The sequence below is a fragment of the Eptesicus fuscus genome, chromosome 12 (genome assembly GCF_027574615.1).
Source record: "Eptesicus fuscus isolate TK198812 chromosome 12, DD_ASM_mEF_20220401, whole genome shotgun sequence".
Taxonomy (NCBI): Eukaryota; Metazoa; Chordata; class Mammalia; order Chiroptera; family Vespertilionidae; genus Eptesicus; species Eptesicus fuscus.
In genome coordinates this window covers 128,284-137,500 of record NC_072484.1, presented here as the reverse complement: position 1 = coordinate 137,500, position 9,217 = coordinate 128,284, and positions in this window count along the sequence as shown.

Sequence of the window (9,217 nt, the reverse complement as noted above, 5' to 3'; positions counted from 1 at the left end):
TCCCTTCCCTTCTCTTCCCTCCCTCCCCCACCCCTCCCCCCTGCCCTGCCCCCATGCTGGGAGTTGAGGGCCCTGGGAGGGCTGTGGGTGACATTCTGCTCTCAACAGCTGCTCCCTCTCTGTGGCCTGAAGAGGGGAGCATTCTGCTGCAGTTTCGGGGTGGGGGGGAATGTCCCCACCTCTGCCCTCCCCCAGCCTCTGATTGGGGCTCTGGCCTCTGCACTTTGCACACTAGGGTGAGTGAGTGTCAAGGCCTGTGCCCCTGCCTGTGGCAACACCCATCGGAGCCGGCTCCAGGCCACGTGGCTCCCTGGGGAAGCCCAGCCCCCTGAAGGGCAGGTGGGGCCTTTGCAGACAGAGCCCTCTGTGTGGGACGCTGTGTAGGACTGACTCCCAGGCCGGCCTTCCGGCAGTCCCTCCGGCCCAGCTTTCAAAGACGGCCTGTTCTCCCTCGGGGGAGTGGGGAGCATCCTCCCCGCCTCTCTCAGATGTGCAGGAAGGCAGCGGTCCCTCCATGTTCTCCCTCCCTTCTCCATCCACTGGGCTCTGAAACTCTGAGCCAGCCGGAGTGTCCCTGTCCGGCCCCTGGGGAGCTGGATGCTGGACAAGGGTGACACGACTGTGAGATCCGCCTGTGATAAGGCCGCTGCAGGAGGGCCCAGGGCCTGGGGGGCTCCGAGGACAGACACCCGACCCAGCTGGCGGCTCCCAGGGCGGGTGTAGCAGGAGGAGCTGGAGAGAGCGGCTGAGCACGGGGAGGGGGGCAGGTGGAGGCTGGGTCTTTATCCTGAAGGGTGGGGCCTAATGGGGCACACAGGACAGGGCAGTAGCTGCTGCCAGGTGGGTGCAGGGAGGTGCTGGGTATGGACAGGGGGAGGGGCCTACCTGTTCTCCAGCCAAGGAAGGGGCCTGCCTGTCTGCCTTGGTGGAGACCCCTCGCAGGCCCGGCACGAAGCCCGGTGGACAGCTGAAGGGGTTGGGTGGGCTCTGGGTGTTTGGACGTGAGGGAGCCAGGCTGCCTCCACTTGTGGATGGATCCTGTGTCCAGCCCCTGCTGTGCTGTCCATGTCCATGTGGGCTGGCAGCCCCGTGGGCCGGAGCACAAGTGAGTGTCCATGCCCTGTGGCCCCACAGCTGCCGCTGAGCAAGTGAGTGCACCCCAGAAGGCACTCTAAGGAAGGGCACTGAGGGGTGTGCGGCAGTGGGCTCAGACTGGGGGCCTCAGACCCCCTAAGGTTACGTTAGAAATGGTGGGGCCCTCCGGAGCGGGGACTGCGGTTCCTGTCCCCGTGAGTGCCCACAGGAGGCGTCCTCAGGTCCCTTCGCCCTGCAGCCGCTCCGTCATTCAAACTCCTTCCGGCAGGCCGGGCCCCTGGGCGGGAGCCTGTGTCCGCCCCAGCCCTGCCCCTGGGACAGGCGGGAGGAGAGGGGCAGACGGAAGGGCCTCCGGGCTGCTGAATGGCCCGTTCTCTCCTGGCGCTCTCTGTCCCACGCCGGTCCTCACTTTCCTGTGAAGCGGTTTCCAGCAGTGGCCCACGTTGCAGGATAAATGTGACAACCACCATCAAGGCACCGAGACAAGGGCACGGGGGTCCCCACCCACAGGGGGCAGGTGGCTGCAGGCGGCGCGGCTCAGGCTGAGGCTGAGTCCAGACCTGGCTTTGGAGTCCGGCCCAGAGGACACGGCAGCCCCGTCCTGCAGGAGGCGGGGCTGAGCGGCCGGCTGCCAGGATGCTGTGGCTGCCAGGAGCTCCCACCACCGCCCGCGGGGGACGCTGGGGCACAGGTCTCTTGCGTTTGCGTCCGCCTTCTGGATGGCACTAGAGAGTCTGCTTTGCAAACCCTGGTGATGTGTGTCCAGTTGCACGAAGGGAAATTTCGGGAACGCGTTGCCTTGTCCGTCGGAGCCTAGCGGCGCTGAGTGCCTGGGATCAGAAGCGGGGCTCAGGATGTGCGTGCCGGCCCGCGGTCAGGCCGCAGACAAGGGGTGAGGGCGCAGGACGGGGTCTTCTGTGAGGGGCCCTCGGTGCGCCCTGGACGTCCAGCTGCGTCTCTGCCGCTGGCCCCTCTGACCCCAGGGCTCCGTGTGCTCTCAGGACTGTGCCTGAACGGCCCACATCCCACAGCCCTGGCCCCGGCTCTGCCTGCGCTCCCTGTGACCCTGAGGGTCGTGCGCGTGGTTTTCGAGCTTCCGGCGAGTCCATCTGGGCTGATGCAGGACGGACCGGACCGCAGAACCAGGCTTCCCGGAAGGCAGTGCATCACTAGGAGGCCGCTGCCAGCGCGTAGTGACTGCCCCGCCGCCTCCTGCCACCGCGTGATAGTCAGGATTGTTTTACGAGAACGCAGACAGGCCCTTGTTATGTTTCCAAGGAAACTTCACAGCCGAGTGACTGGAGGGCCAGCAGCTTCAAGTTCAAGCAGTGACTGCTGTGCCCAGGTCCACGCAAGCTCGTAGCCCCGATGTCCTGTCCCTCAGCCCCGGGGCTCCCCAGCTCAGAGTGGGGCTCGAAGCCCCTCCTCCCGTGACCCTGCTTATCCCTTCTGGGTGGGGGCTGTGCCCCCTACCCTCTGCCTCCTCTCCGGCACCCTGGTGTGCTGGGCCGCCCTGCTCTGTGCCCTCTGGGGGATTTGCATACAGGTGCGCCTGCCCGTGCAGCTGAGGGTTGGGGGTGGGAACCAGGAGCACAGGTGGTGGGACAATGGCCACTCAGAGTGAGTCTCATTCTGCTGCTGCCTCCTCAGAGCGGCAGCCTTGCCCAGGCCAGTGGGGGAGGGTGGGCTCTGGCCTGTGGGCCCCTGAGGAGCCCTTGGGCTGCCATGAGCTCGCCCTGGAGCCTTGTCCCCTTAGTGGCTGTCTGAGCCTCCTTCCTTGTCTATAATTGGGGTGACATGGCCCCGGGGAATGGCCTGCAGGGCCTGTGCTGATGGAGGGGGCCCTCAGGTCCGGCTGCACATCACAAAGGTCTCCCATGAAGACTTTCGGGGCTCCCTCCAAATGGGGTGGTGCTTGGCAGGCAGGTGCTGAGGCTCGGCAGGCCCATCCGCAGACCCGCAGGCGCCGGCGTCTGGAGCGCTGTAATCGATCGAGCGATCACCCCGCGGCTAGTCAGCTGTACAGGGCGGTTTCCCAGGCGCACGCGGCCACACCGTTTGGGGACACTGCCCGGCGGTCTTCGCCTTCTCCCAGCCGGGAGCCTGGTGGCCGGAGGAGGCTCACTGTGCGGGTGTCCTCAGGGCCTGGTGACCACCGTGGCGACAGTTGGGAGGCGCTGGGCTCACAGCATCCCTCCCCGGCCAGCTCTGGGCCCTCGCCTGGCAGCCGCTTCCCAGGTCCTGTCCCAGCCCGAACTCCGGGACCAGGAGTGGCTGTGTTCTGTCAGCCTGTCTCTCTTTCCTTCCAGACCCAGGATCCCCAGTGTGTGGGGCTGGGGCGGGTGTCTCTCAGGCCTCTGGTTGGACACGAGGTTGCCTTGCTCCATGTGTGTGTGTGTGTGTGTGTGTGTGTGTGTGTGTGTGTATGTGAGTGTGTGTGTGTGTGTGTGTGTGTGAGAGAGACAGAGAGAGAGAGGAGGGTCAGGTCAGGGAGGGAGGGGCACGCAGGGTTCTGAGCTTCAGCAGCATTGTGGGTGGTTATACTGGCTCCCCAATGAGCAGTGTCCCATGTCCATGCCGGATGCATCCCCATCACCTGTACCAATCTAACCAGCAAAGTGATGCATTCACCCCACCCGTTCACTCGTCCACCCACCTCCCACACCACCACCACCCATTCACCTACCCACCCACCCACCTCCCACACCCACCACCACCCATTCACCTACCCACCCATCCATCCATCCACCCACCTCCCACACCCACCACCACCCATTCACCTACCCACCCAGACAGCCACCCATCCACCTCCCACACACTCATGGAAGGCAGAGGTGGGCATGGAAAGTCAGGGCTAATGATGGGCTCATTGCAGTCTCATCCAGCAGGTTCAGGCCTCTGGTGTGTGTGTGAGTGTGTGAGTGTGAGTGTGTGAATGTGAGTGTGTGCAAGTGTGTGTGCGTGTGAATGTGCAAGTGTGTGCGAGTGTAAATGTGCGAGTGTGTGTGCATATGAATGTGCGAGTGTGTGCGAGTGCTAGTGTGTGTGAATGTGAGTGTGCAAGTGTGTGTGCAAGTGTGAATATGTGTGAATGTGCGAGTGTGTGTGAGTGCAAGTGTGTGTGAGTGTGCATGTGAGTGTGTGTGCGAGTGTGTGTGAGTGCGAGTGTGTGTGAATGTGCGAGTGTGTGTGAGTGCGAGTGTGCGAGTGTGTGTGAATGTGCGAGTGTGTGTGAGTGCGAGTGTGCGAGTGAGAGTGTGTGAGTGCGAGTGTGAGTGTGAGAGTGTGTGAATGTGAGTGCGTGTGAATGTGCGAGTGTGTGCGAGCGTGTGCGAGTGTGAGTGTGAGAGTGAGTGTGTGTGTTGGGCTGGGAGGATTGCACAGGGTTTGGACGTTTCCCAGCTGCTCTAACCTATGGAGGCTGGGTGGGGTGCAGGGAGAGGTGAGGCCTTGGGGCCCTGGACAGAGCTGTAGTCCCGGCCCGGCCCAGGCCCACGGGCCAGGTGAGCAGCTCTAGGCTGACCAGGCGGAGCGGGGAGCCTTCCTCACCCAGAGGCGTTGAGTCCCTGCGCCCAGAGCCTTTCCCAGGGAGTTCCCCGGGAGGAAGCACCGGGGCCGCCAGGGTGCCGCAGGCCAGGCTTTGGGCTGTGGCTCCAGATGGTGCTGGACCCCGGGCAGCTCTGTCCGGGAGCTGTGGCCCTCGGCTCTGAGCACATTGCTGGTCCGGAGCCACACTGCTGGCCTTGCAGGGTGCAGGGGCACTCCACAGCGCCAGGTGGAGATGCAACGTCTCTCTCTCTCTCTCTCTCTCTCCTCAGGCTGGGCCGCTGGCTCCCTCAGGAGGTCACCGTGCTTGCTGCGCCCAGATCTGCCCCCACGACTAGCTCTGCTGAGGGCTCCAGCTGCCCTTTCCCTCTTTGGGGCTCTGGGGTGCCCGCCGGGATGGGAGGGCCCTGCACCTCGCCCTCACCCCAGGGCGCTGTGACTGAGCCTGGGGCTGACCGGGGTCTGTGCTTTCTTCCTTCCCTCACCCAGCGGGCTGGCTCTTGTCCCCACTCCCACCTACCCACTGGTGCGGCTAGAACACCCCGGTCAGCTGGCCTGAGCGCCACCTCCAGCCCCTGTGCACTGAGTGTGGAGGGCGTGCATCTCCCAATGGGACTAGGCTGCTGTTGTCCCAGACCCAGCCTGCAGCCACATGGTGGCCCCGGCTCCGTCGAACCCCACTGTTGCTGCTGGGGCGCTCCCTCCTGGGCTCTGCTGGAGGGCCCCCCAGGAGCTGTCGACGTTTGTGGGCAGCGGCCTCATGGCCACCAATAAGCAGATGCCACCAGCCTGGCCGCCATGGCAACGGCCCCCTGCCTCACTCTGTCCAGCTCCGGGCACTTTATCTCTGCGGCCATCTGTTCTGGGAGCAGAATTCCAAAGCCATTTAAACAGACCCCGGAGCAGGGAAGGTGCTGAGCCCTCCGTCTTCCCACATGTGTGCACATAAACACACACCACCCACATGCACACACGACACACGTCACACACCACACATGTGCACACACACCACATATGTACATGCCCACACACGCAGATGAGGGTGGAAGGCCACAAAAAGGACAAGGTGCGGGGAGAGTCCCACCAGCACTGCTCCGTCTTCCCTCCCTCTCCGCCCCTCACTCCTCTGTCCATCTGTCTGTCCGAGCCTGCCTGGTTTCTTCCTCCCTCTCTGCCTTGCTCTCTCCTTTGTCCCCACCCGTCTCCTTCTTCTGCTGTGTCCATCAGCTGCCTCCAGCCCCTTCCCACTGCTGCCTGTCACGTAGGTCTTTTTCTCTGACTCTGTCCTCCCTGGGACCAGGCCAGCTGCTCTGCCCTGGCAGGCCACGCCCTCAGAAGGCATCTGGTCCCTGCTCACTGTCCCAGACGCACTTAGAAGTCTCAGTGGGGCTTCCCGATCAGGTCCGAATCTGTCTGGCCTCCCCAACCCCAAGATGGCCAGGTGGGGGGCAGAGGCCATCTGACATGGCACTCAGCTTCCTGGCCCCACGCCTGGGGCAGCCTGCCCTCAGCTGGCATCGAGAAGCCTCACTCTGGGCAGAAGCGGCATGTAGGGCCCAGGAAGCCTTGGCTGTGAGGGGACATGTAGCTGTGAAAGGTGATGTCCCAAGGGCTCCCTTGGTTGGTGGCTGAGCTCAGTGCTGCCCTGGCTTCTGGACACGGGGAGGAAGGTGCCATTGCCACACAGAGCCCCTGAGAGGGCTGGATGGCCTCTGCCCTTGACAGCTAGAACGGAACCCTACAGACCGGCAGCCCTCCGGGGGCCTGTGGCCAGAGGCGAATGCTCCTGCCGCTCCAGGGCTGCAGGCCGCGCAGGCGGGTGGGTCTGTGGATTCCAGGATTCTGACTCAGTGCTGGCGGCCGCGCGGGGTGTGGGGCCTGGAGGAGCTGGGCCCTGCAGCCCTCAGAGGGTAGTTGACTTGGTTTCACTTGACTCAGAACTTGTCCAAGTGGTTTTGTCATGTGATGGATTGGGAGATCATTTGGTTTTATTAAAGGAAACAGCACAAGCATTCATAGATTCCCCCGTTGTTACTTTAAATAATCCATCTTAATTAACTCCATCCAAAGAACTCATCTCCCCAAGGTCAGGGCGTGGGCTGAGGTGGAGGGAGCGAAGGGCTACTGCAGGCACCTGGTGTCTGTGGTGCCAGGAGGGCCTCCTGGGCCCCTGAGGCTGGGCAGCCAGGAGTGTGTGATGGGCCCCGCATCAGCCAGTCAGTGCCGCAGGCCTGGGACCCACTGGGAGGCGGCGGCAGCTGAGGCCAGAAGGGCTGGATGGCTCTCCCTGGTCAGCTCTGTTCTGTTAGCACAGGGGTTGCTGCAGACAAGGAACAATGACCGCCTGGAGGGGGTCTCCCACCTGCCCCACCTCTCCTCCCCCACCTGCCCCTCTCCCCCGCACCCTCGCCAACCGCACTAATCAGAGGACTCACCTTTTATTTCCAGCCAGATCTTGGCCCTGCGCCTCCGCCTGGAGCCACGTAGATCCCCACACACCTGCTTCCTCCCCCAACCTGGAGTCCTGAGCAGCCCCCTACGGTGTGTCTTGCCTCCACCCCACACCCAGACCATCAGCAGCCTGTGCCCCCACTTATAGGCAGGGGAGTAGCCAGATGGGGAGTGGGATGGAGACCTCCCAGAGGTGAGACTTGAGTTGTCTCAGGGTGAGCAGAAGCTAGGCTTCAAGCTGGGAGTGTCCAGCCAGGTCTGGGATTGGCCAAACTTCGCATAAACAAAGCCTTGCAGGCAGTGAAGGATGGGGACGGGATGAGGCAGGAGGACTTGTCCTAGAAAGACCACCCGCCCCTCCCCACGCTGGTCTGGGCTGAGCTGCCAGAGGCCAAAGTCAAGTTTCTTCCTCCTAACCCTCCGTCCCTGGGAGGTGGGCTTCTGGTCCTCCCTTTACCCCCCCCCCCCCCCCACCGGGGCTCCCTAGCTTGGTGGTGGAGAGCCCATAGTTCCAGGGCCCCAGGGCCTGCCCCCAGGCAGCCCGTGATTATGTAGGGGACAGGCCAGGTCTCCCCGGAACCTATCCTCCCCCATCCCACTGGTCACCCACCTAGTTTCTGTCCTGACTTGGTCGGGGGTGAAGCAGGTAGAGAGGGAAGGTGGGGGGAAGAAGGTGAGAGGGAAAGGAAGGGGAGGAGAGGAGGGGGAGGACAGGGGAGGAGGCGCTCAGGGAAGGAAGCGGTGGGGGGAGGGGAGTGTCCTTGGGAAGCGGGGCCTTCCTCTTCCCCACCTGCAGGCGGGGCTCTTTGTCCGGGCTGGCCCATTGTGTGGGGAAGGGCGCCTCATTGGCGAGGCATTAATTTGTGATTGTCTGCTCTTTGCTCTGATTGGCTGGGTGAGAAGGGGCTCTCCAGGGCCCTAGGACACAGAAGTTTGTGCAGCAACTTTTCCCAGAATGAAGTGACCGAGTGTCCCCGCTTCGGAGTGGAGATTTACCTGCTCAGCCAGGATGGCACTCTGCGGGACCTTCCTGGGTGCGTACCTCCCCCCAGCCCCTTGCACCCCTCCCTGGGCCTGTTCACAGGTTTCCGCCCAGACGCCAAAGGGACTAATTAGCTGTGTCCCTGTCAGCACTCAGCCTTCTTCTCTGGGAAGCAGGGGAGGTGACAGACAGGCTCCCCCTGAAAGAGGCCAGGCCCGGGGACTCCAGCCGCCCCTCCCGCGGCTGGCTGAGAGCTTGCAGCACCTGTCCTTGGGCTGGCCGTGGGATTGAAGGTGGGGGGCAGGGAGGGGCAGTGTGGGTGCAGCAGGCTGCCAGGCTCTGAGAGGAGGTGAGGTGGGAAGCAGGCGTGTGTGCTCCTCAGGTCTCTGTGTGTGCCCGGAGAGGCTCATCTGGAATAGAGGGGCTGTGTCTGGGGCAGCTGCTTGCGTTCCTGTTACACACAGAGTTCCTCCGTGTGTGCCATTAGCACCGTGTTGGAGCAAGAGTTAGCGTGTGAGCCCTACAAACCCTCCCAAACGTGTGTTTGTGTGCGTATATGTGTCCACACGGTGTCAGAGGGTTGGTGTGTTTGATGTCTCAGCGTGAAGCAGTCTCACAATCTGGCCCCGAGTGTGTGCGGGTGCGCGAGACGGCACACAAAGTCAGCCCGGTGCTGGTAAGAGTGGCTCTGGGTTTTGTTTGCTCCATCTGCCAGCGCCTGCCTGGGGCCGCACCCCCCCGCCCTCAGCTGTTCACATACAATATTAATGCTGACCACCTCGGCTCCGCACACAGGGCCCTAATTGTCGCCTGCAGCTTTAAGGCAGGCGTCCATCTGCAGGGACGCTTTCAGAGAACACACACAAGAGAGCCTCACCCAGCTGGTCACGGAGAAGGTGGTGCCAATCACAGATGCAGAAAGTTCAGACCAAAGTTACTTAAAAGAGTTTTTATGAAGCAAATGAACAGAAACTTGGAGTATCTGTGCAGCTTTGCACAAGGAATTACACGTGTTTTACACGATCGTTCCAGCCAAGCCATCACCAAGCCTCCCCAGCGCGGCTTCGGCCACAGGTTTGGTTTTGCAAAGCTCTCTCTGTCCCTCCCAGCGGAGCTTGGAGGCCCTTCAGCCAAACAGAGGCT